Source organism: Urocitellus parryii, chromosome 8, assembly GCF_045843805.1.
Source record: "Urocitellus parryii isolate mUroPar1 chromosome 8, mUroPar1.hap1, whole genome shotgun sequence".
Classification (NCBI taxonomy): Eukaryota; Metazoa; Chordata; class Mammalia; order Rodentia; family Sciuridae; genus Urocitellus; species Urocitellus parryii.
This window is the reverse complement of record NC_135538.1, coordinates 113,480,903-113,489,881: the sequence shown is the minus strand read 5'-3', so window position 1 is coordinate 113,489,881 and position 8,979 is coordinate 113,480,903. Positions and strand designations below refer to the sequence as shown.

The 8,979-nt window shown below is 43.1% G+C and overlaps 1 long non-coding RNA gene across 1 annotated transcript; it reads right to left on the bottom strand.

Annotated features, from left to right (window-relative positions):
- Positions 1-373: 373 nt before the first annotated feature.
- Positions 374-8,094, bottom strand: LOC144256724 (uncharacterized). Its single transcript, XR_013344220.1, has 3 exons — positions 7,997-8,094; positions 2,681-2,776; positions 374-799 (listed from the first exon to the last, which is right to left on the bottom strand). It is a non-coding gene; the product is annotated as an uncharacterized LOC144256724 (long non-coding RNA).
- Positions 8,095-8,979: the final 885 nt, after the last annotated feature.

Genomic DNA, 8,979 nt, shown 5'->3' with positions numbered 1-8,979 from the left:
CATCTGAACAAATCCAACTCCCCAGGGGCCAGAGCTCTGGGCTCTAAATGCTAATAGAGTGAGTAATCAGAAACCTACATTTGGTAAATTATTTATCTTATCTCTGGAACTCAGCAAAGCATGGAAGACAGCAACTTCTGAAGAAAGACGTTGTTGGTCAAGAACTCCAGCTGGAATTTGTACTTTTACTAGAAAAGGGAAAAGTTCAGAGACCAGTGAGGCTCATGAAGCAATCATTTTTTTTTTTTTTTTTTTTTTTTTAATGACCAAAGGCAAAGCCAAGGAAAACTGACTTCACAGTTCCGTGGAACAGGTCTGGTTTATGTTTTGCCTAATGGGTATTGTGCTCCACCCGTATTAGGATAATGGCCAAGCCAACCAACCAATAGACAATAAAGGTCCTTGAAGAGGTGGGAAAAGGTTCGAATATTCTCCATCTCCACCCTTCCTGGCAAAGGGCAGCCAAAGTAATGGAGAATCGTGGTCATGTAGGGAACTGGCTTCCCGCATCGAGGGCACTTGAAGGGTCTGTTAATAATCGCAGTGATGGGCCTCACCCCCAGGTGCCAGGTACACTTGAAGGGGAAGGAGCTGAGAATTTGCATTTTGCACAAGTTCCTGGATGCTGTTTTTCCTGGTTAGGGGGCCACACTTGAGAGTCCCGGTCCTTGAGGGTGGGGGTCTTTTCTGCCATCTAGTTTGGTTTCCGTGGAATCTGGGCACCTTTGCTCAGGATGACACGTATGGAGATTTGGAGATTTAAGGGCTTTGACTGGGAAGTTGACCGAGGAGTTAGTCCCTGTAATGAATTTTATCACTTTCACCAGTTTTACAAAGCATTAGCTTAATCAATCAATTCCACCCATGGTTAACAGTGTATTCTAGCTTTCACACTTGCCCTGCAGAGCCCATAGGGTACACAGGGTTTGTTTTTGTTTTTGTTGTTTGTTTTGTTTTTTTGCTGGTACTGGGGATTGAATCCATGGACACTCTACTACTTTACCTCTAAGCTACATCCCCAACCCCTTCTATTTTTTTTTTTGAGACAGGATCTTGATAAATTGTTGATGGCCTCTTTAAATTGTTGAGGCTGAGGCTGGTTTGGAATTTGCAATCCTTCTGTCTCAGCCTCTTGAGTTGCTGGGATTACAGGAGTGTGCCACCATGCCCAACAGCAGTGGCGTTTTTTATTATTTATTTATTTAAATTCTTTTTTTAAAAAAATTTTTTTAGTATTTATTTTTTAGTTTTCGGTGGACACAACATGTTTATTTTTTTATTTTTATGTGATGCTAAGGATGGAACCCAGCGCCCTGCGCATGCCGGGTGAGACCACTACCGCTTGAGTCACATCCCAGCCCCTCATTTTTTAATTCAATAGAATTAAGCTGATATGGATGTAAAGGTTTCACTTAAATAAATAGTGGTCAAGGGCTGGGGATGTGGCTCCAGGGGTATCGTGCTCGTCTGGCATGCCTGCGGCCCAGGTTCGATCCTCAGCACCACATACCAACAAAGATGTTGTGTCCGCCGAAAACTAAAAAATAAATATTAAAAAATTTTCTCTCTCTTAAAAAAAAATAAATAGTGGTCATACATATCACATTCAGATTTATAAATACAAAAGAATTTGGTGGTTCCAGGCAAAATGACCACAAACCTGTAATCCAAATCCCAACTATTCAGGAGGCTAATGCAGAGGATAAAAAGTTTCAGGCCAGTCTTAGCAGTTTACAGAGACCCTGTCTCAAAATAAAATTAAAAGACCTAATGATGTAGTTCAGGGGTAGCATACCCTTGTGTTCAATCCCCATACCAGAAAACATCAAAAACCCTTTGTGGTGCTGGGGTGTAGCTCAGTGGTAGAGGCTTACCTACTATGTGCAAGGCCTTGGGTTTGATCCCAGCAATACAAATTTTAAGATTAATCTTGTTTGGCTCCTGGGCAACTTTACCAGTTCATTCACATGGAGAATACAACTCTAAGTGATTGCGTTATGAAAAAAGAGGAACTCAAATGATTCCTTTTCCTTTCCTTTCTTTCCCTCAAACAGCAAATATATTTGGAGCACATGTTGTACATATGAATAACATACATATAAATATAAGTTGGAGTTTTGAATATAAGGGAAGATAAGACCAAATAAGTACAAACCATCGTGTGGTAGCCAGGGCTTGTTTAAAATCCTCCTAGGATTCTTCCTACCCTTGATAAAATGTATACTCCTCAGAAGGGCACACTCACTGTGTGTGTGTGTGTGTGTGTGTGTGTGTGTATTACTAGGCAGTGAACCTTGAGCCCAAGGGTACTCTATTACAAGCTACATCCACAACCCTTTTTATATTTGTTTCCCTGCTTGTTTAAGGCACTGGGGATTAAACGCCTGTGCTCTATCTTTTTTTATTTTTTTATTTTGGGACTGGTCTGGCTTGGCTCAGGTTGGCCTCTAATTTAGGATCCTCCTGCCTCAGTCTCCTGAGTTGCTGGGATTACAGGTGTGGACCACAGCTTTGGCATAAACACTCTTCATAGTCCTTGATGGTCACCTGTCACTTGGATTTCTCTCCACTACCTTTTTACCTAGGGGTGCTCTACCAATAAGCTACATCCCCAACCGGATCCCTCCCCCACCCCCGCCCCGCCCTGCTTTTTTTTTTTTTTTTTTAAACAGGGTCTCACCATGTTGCTGAGTCTGGCTTTGAACTTGGGATCCTCCTGTTTCAGTCTCAGTGTAGCTGGGATCATGGGCCACTACCCCTGGCCTACTTCTAATCACTGTGGAATAAGATTTGATTAAGTGAGAGGTGTTCATGAAGTGTGTGAAGGAAGGAGCCAAGATGGAAGGTACTGTATAAGCAAAGAGAAATGCAAGTCTCACTCCCTGGATAGCAAGTGCTATTTCACCCCATTCTCTCTTCACACTCATAGAGAAAGAAAGACATAAAATTATCAGAATAGCTGTGCGTAAGTTTCCTTGTCTGTAAAACTTGAATATCAGCTGGGTGCAGTGGCACACGCCTGTAATCCCAGGGGCTCAGGAGGCTGAGGCAGGAGGATCTCGAGTTCAAAGTCAGCCTCAGCAACGGAGAGGGACTAAGCAACTCAGTGAGACCCCATCTCTAAATAAAATACAAAATAGAGCTGGGCATGTGGCTCAGTGGTTGAGTGCCGTAGTTCAATCCCTGGTACCAAAAAAAAAAAAAAAAGCACCTCATCAAGAGGAGTACCTTGTTTTGATTCTCCAGACCAAATGAAGGAAAGCTACAGGGAAACATATTTTAATTTAACTTTGAAAAAGCTTTCCAACAAGCCAGGAGGAGTGCATGCCTATTATCCCAGTGACTCCATAGGCTGAGGCAGGAGGATCTCTAGCTCAAGGCCAGTCTCAGCAACTTAGCCAGTCCCTAAGCAACTTATATTCTGTCTCAAAATAGAATGATAAAAAGGGCTGAGGATGTGGCTTAGTGGTTAAGCTCCCCTGGTTTCAATCCTCAGTATCAAAACAAAAAAACACAAACAACAACAACAAATTCCCAACAACGACAGCTGTATAGAACAGGCTACCCTGAGAGGCAGTAAAATCTAATGCCGCACTCTGGCTGGGCACAAAATAACCAAGCCGCCACAAAGCCTTGTAGGTTCAAACAGCAACCTTTATTCCCGAACTCTCACAGGCACTCTACACACACTTCCCCTGGAACACACTGCCTCCACCGGCTCTGCGCACCAATTCTCTCAGAACCCCACAAGAACTCAACAAGAACTCCAAAGTAGCGGGGCGCCCTAGGCAGCAGGATCTGTCATAATCCTGGAGCCGCTCTATTCCCAGCAGGATCTGCCCTAATCCTGGAGCAGGGTCACTTTTCAACCATTCCCTCTGGCAAAAATGCCAGGCGTCATTCTGACTAAACTGTGACTCTCAACATCTCCCCCCTTCTGTTTAATTGAACAACAAGCATGTGGCTTAGGGACCATGCCTGCCTTAGGTTGTCCAATACTACATATATATGGTCCTTACCCGTCTACGGATGAGCTGACCTCAAGGCATCAGCCTCCTGTCTTAGGTTGGTATCATTGTAATTGGATCTTACCCGTCATTGGCTACTGGTCCAGCATACAGCCATACTTGTGGATAGGCCTTTGCACCAGTGGGGGGCTGAGGTTCTTTGCCTCACCTCTGTTGGCCCCCAAATACCAGTGGGGGGGTGAGGTTCTTTTCGGATTCCCAGCAGGATCCACCCTAATCCCTGAGCCACCCTAATCCTGGATCCGCCCTAATCCCCGGAGCAGGGTCACCTTTCAACCATTCCCTCTGGCAAAAATGCCAGGCGTCATTCTGAGTAAACTGTGGCTCTCAACCATCTTTTCCTTCTCTGTACTGGGGATTGATCCCAGGAACCGTACATGCTAGAAAAGTGCTCTACCACTAAGCTACACTCCCAGTGCCCGCCCCCTGCAAGTCCCCTACTTTATTTTTAGTTTTGAGACAGGGTCCTGCTAAGTTGCCCAGGCTGACCTGGTACTTCTGATGCTCCTGCCTCAGTCTCCCAAATAGCTGGTATCATCGACATGTGCTACTATGCCTGGGAACATCTTCTTTGGTAGTAGTAATTGGTGTCTGGATAATCAAAAAGGATGTTCTCATTTACTCAACTCTAAAATTCTTGATTCTGTAATATGAAGACTGTTAAGTACCTGTTATAACCATGAATTTTGAATTTCAAAGACTTCGCTTCAAATCCCAAATTTCTCATTTGACCATGGGCAAGTTGCTTGACCTATCTTTACCTCAGTTTACTTATCTGGTATGAGGATAACAATCCCTATTTCCTCCAGCTTCAGTGAATTAGATCTTTTTTCCCCCCTTTATTTTATTTATTTATATGCAGTGTTGAGAATCAAATCCAGGTCCTCACATTTGCCAGGCAAGTAGGCTACCGCTACCGCTGAGCCCCAGCCCCAGCTCCAGATTAGATATTTAAATGTATGTGAATTCATTAGCATAGTTAACTCATTTAAATATATAAAACTGGATAAGAGACAGCTTTTTTTTTTTTTTTTTCCATACCAGGGATTAAACCCTGGGGCACTCTACCACTAAGCCACATTCCCAACCCTTTTTATTTTATTTTTTGGTACCAGGAATTGAACCCAGGGGTGCTTAACCACTGAACCACACCCCCAGTCCTTTTTATATTTTATTTTAAGACAGGATCTTGCTAAATTGCTTAGGGCCTCAATAAATTGCTTAGGGCCTTGCTAAATTGCTGAGGCTGACCTCAAATTTGTGATCCTCCTACCTTGGTCTTCTGAGTTGCTGGGATTATTAAGCATGTGCCACTAAACCCAGTATATTTTTTTATTTTGAGACAGAGTCGATGCATCATTCCTACTTGGCAATGGCCCTCAGCATCTCACTAAGTTGTTTAGGGCCTTGCTCGCTCAATTGCTGAGAGACTGGCTTTGAACTTGGGATCCTCCTGAGGCAGCCGCTTTTAAAATTAGGCTCAATGTTCTCCTGGGCCTGCTCCTATGAATTCATACTGATGTCTAGAAACTCTTCACTGTGAAATTCATATTACCAGTCCCTTCCCAGTCCCTTCCCAGTCCTTCCCAGAGTTTGTATGTCCCAGATAATCATGTCCGTCTGTTAATCCTAGCATTAGCCATTCAGGCATCCCCAGACAAGGTCCTAATTCCCTAAAAATTTTTATGTCCTTTTCAGAAATCATTTTGTAGCAAACCATAGGGGCACTAGTGGATGGTTTCTGATTTCAATTGTTCTTACAATTGTAGGTAGAGGAGGGTCTTCTCTAAGTCCAGGGAAGGTGCGCTTTCCAGGTAGCTTCCAGAGTAAACACCCTTTTCCTTTCAGTGACATAAACATGCAGTCCCTGCTTCCAAGATCTGTTGAGAAGAGGAACAGACCTGTTTCCTCTAGTGTCCCCTGAATGCTGCTAACTGCCTGCCAAGGAGCTGGCTAGATCATGTGGGATAGGCAGCTGTCTACATGGTGTAATGTGAGGGGTTTGAGGAAATCCCCCTGCTTAAAATATCTTTTCCCAGTGGCCCTGACACTTGCCTGAAATGTATTACTTACCTTTCAGAGTAAAGTGCTGCTAAAATGCAGCGGGTTATCAGGAAGTAGACTGAATTCAGCCATTATCACTCATTAGCACCTCCGTTTAAATTAATTTATCAGATTAGTTAGCTCAGTAGAGTCCCAGAGATAAGCAGGCAAAGACCAATAAGTTTTAATGAGGAAGCTGATCCCAAAGGGTCAGAAGTATGGGAGCCACATCCCCAGCCCACCTCACACATCTGAGGCAGGCGCTCTATCAATGAGCTACAGCCCCAGCACAAAATGACATTTTAAAAAAAAAATAAAAGTAACCTAACTGGCCCATTGGTGCACCCCTGTAATCCCAGTGATTTGGGCAGTTGAGGCAGAAGATGCAAATTTGAGGATAGCCTCAGCAATTTATCAAGACTCTGTTTCAAAGTAAAAAATAAAAGAGGCTGGGGGTGTGGCTCAGTGGTAAAGCACCCCTGGGTTCAAAAGTAAAAATAAATAACAATAACCTGGAATTCCCAGGTTAAAATTGAAGTTTCGATTGCACAGTGCTAAAACGCATCCCCAGTTCTGCATAAGCATACTTGGGGTGAAATGTCTTTGTATAATCTCTATAGTCATCCTTCGCAAAAGACCATTCATTGTTTCACTCAATCAAAAGTTGTTGAGTTTATAGTAAGTGCCAGGTGCCATACAAATGGCTGTGGGAATACAAAGACAATTCCTAACTTCATACAGTTTACTTACTCATCAACAATTCTTGAGTGTTATATTTTTTAAATATTTATTTTTTAGTTGTTGTTGGACACAATACTTTTGTTTTACTTATTCATTTTTATGTGGTGCTGAGGATTGAACCCAGAGCATCACACGAGTTTAGGCAAGCGCTCTACAGCTGAGGCACAACCCCAGCGCCCCTATATCTTTTTATGACATCCCTGACATTCTTTCTCTGCCCCCGCCCCTTGTACTCTTTTTTTTCCTTTTCTTTTTTTTTTTTTTTTTTGGTGGGGGGTACACTAGGGACTGAATCCAGGGTCACTTTACCACCAAGCTACATCTCCAGTCCTTTTTCTTTTCTTTTCTTTCTTTCTTTCCTTTATTTTTGGTACTGGAATTGAACCCAGGGATGCCTAATCAGAAGTGTGGGGTACTGGGTCACATCGCCATCCCCAGCCCTTTTTTATGTTTCATTTTGAGACAAGGTGTCAGCTAAATTCAAAGGGCTTCGCATTATATTGAAAGGTTGGTCTTGACCTTGTGATCCTCCTGCCTCAGCCTTCTGAGTTGCTGGGATTACAGCCAAGTGCCAACACACCCAGCTTCCCTTCTTTTCTTATTCTGACCTTTATTACCTTGACTTTTCACTTTATTTCTTCAGAAAAATACTTACTATGTCATTTGGTACAGTCTTTAAAAAAAGTCACTAGAGTATTATATGTTTGTGGAGCAGATTTAAGCATTGCACTAAAATTCTGCTCTAATCCCTTCTTCCTGTGAGAGCATCCATATGAATAATTTGTGGTTAATTATAATTTTTAAGTCGCCAGTTCTGAGTATCTATGGTATACTTGCCAATTATTGAATGACCTCTAGGAGGGAGCTATTATTAGCCTCAAATGACAGGTGAGGAAACTGAGCCTTTAGAGGTTAAGATTTCACAACTCCTAAGAGGCTGAGTCAGGATTCAAACCCATCTCTGACTCCTGAACTGTGCTCATGTTGAGCATGGAAGAGCAGTTTCTCAAACACTCCGGGGCTTACAGATTCATCTAAAAATAACACTGTCTTGTCATAGGCTTGGATGGGAACTCATGGATTCCAGAGACCAGGATTTTTGTAAAATTGAATTAAGTGTATTAACTTGCTAATAATAAAGGACCCCATTCTGGGTGCTGTAAACAACAGAAGTTTTTTCTCACCATTGCAAAGCTGGAAATCTGAGACTGAGATGTCTACAAAGTTGTTTTCTTCTGAGGCCCCTCCCCTGGGCTGATAGATGGTCATCTGCTCCCTCTGTCTTCACATATTTGTCCCTCTATGTGTGTCTGTGTCCTCATCTCCTCTTATTATAAGAACACCAGTCATATCGGATTAGGGCCCACCCACATGACCTCACTTTCTCCTTTTACTTTAATTACGTCTTCAAAGGTCCTACCTCCAAATACAGTCCATTCTGAGGTCCTGGGTATCAGGACTTCAACAGCTACATTTCGGGGGTGAGGGGTATAATTCAGTCCATGATATAAAGTAAATCTAAAGGAGCTAATCATGGTCTGTAAAGAGGTGAATAATGGGATGTTGGTCATAGGATGTTTCAGAAATACAGGAGTTCAAGGCTTGGTCCTGGCTGGGGAAATAAAAAATTATAGGACATGGTCCCTGCCTTCCAGGGGTTTGTGATCTCCATGGAGAGCTGTGTGTAGACCAGGGGTTCTCAAACTCCAAAGGACAGGAGTTACCTGGATGGCTTGTAAAAACACAGATTCCCTGGGCCCATCCCCTGAGCCTCTGATTCAGTGGGCCTAGAGGAGGCCCAAGAATTTGCATAGTTTCCAGGTGCTGGCCTGGAGACCACACACTTTCAGAACTACTGATCTGACATACCAAGATCACATGTGAGGTGGATGATGGAGGTGGCACAGGTGCACTGAGAGAGCACAGACTGGGCCATTTTCTGTTTTCGTGCTAAAGCAGCTGAAGAGACAACTGGAAAGTCCCTTTGCACCTGAAAAATTCCCCAGAAAAAGTTTTTGTTAGCTAGCATTTAGAACTTGAACTTGTAAACATGTTATAGGAAGGAGCACGCCTCGCCTGTACCATTAATTTACCACTTGGCAAATACTCCCTTTCCGTACTAATTATATCTCTATAAGAGAATAGACAGAGCCGGGTAGCAATCAAA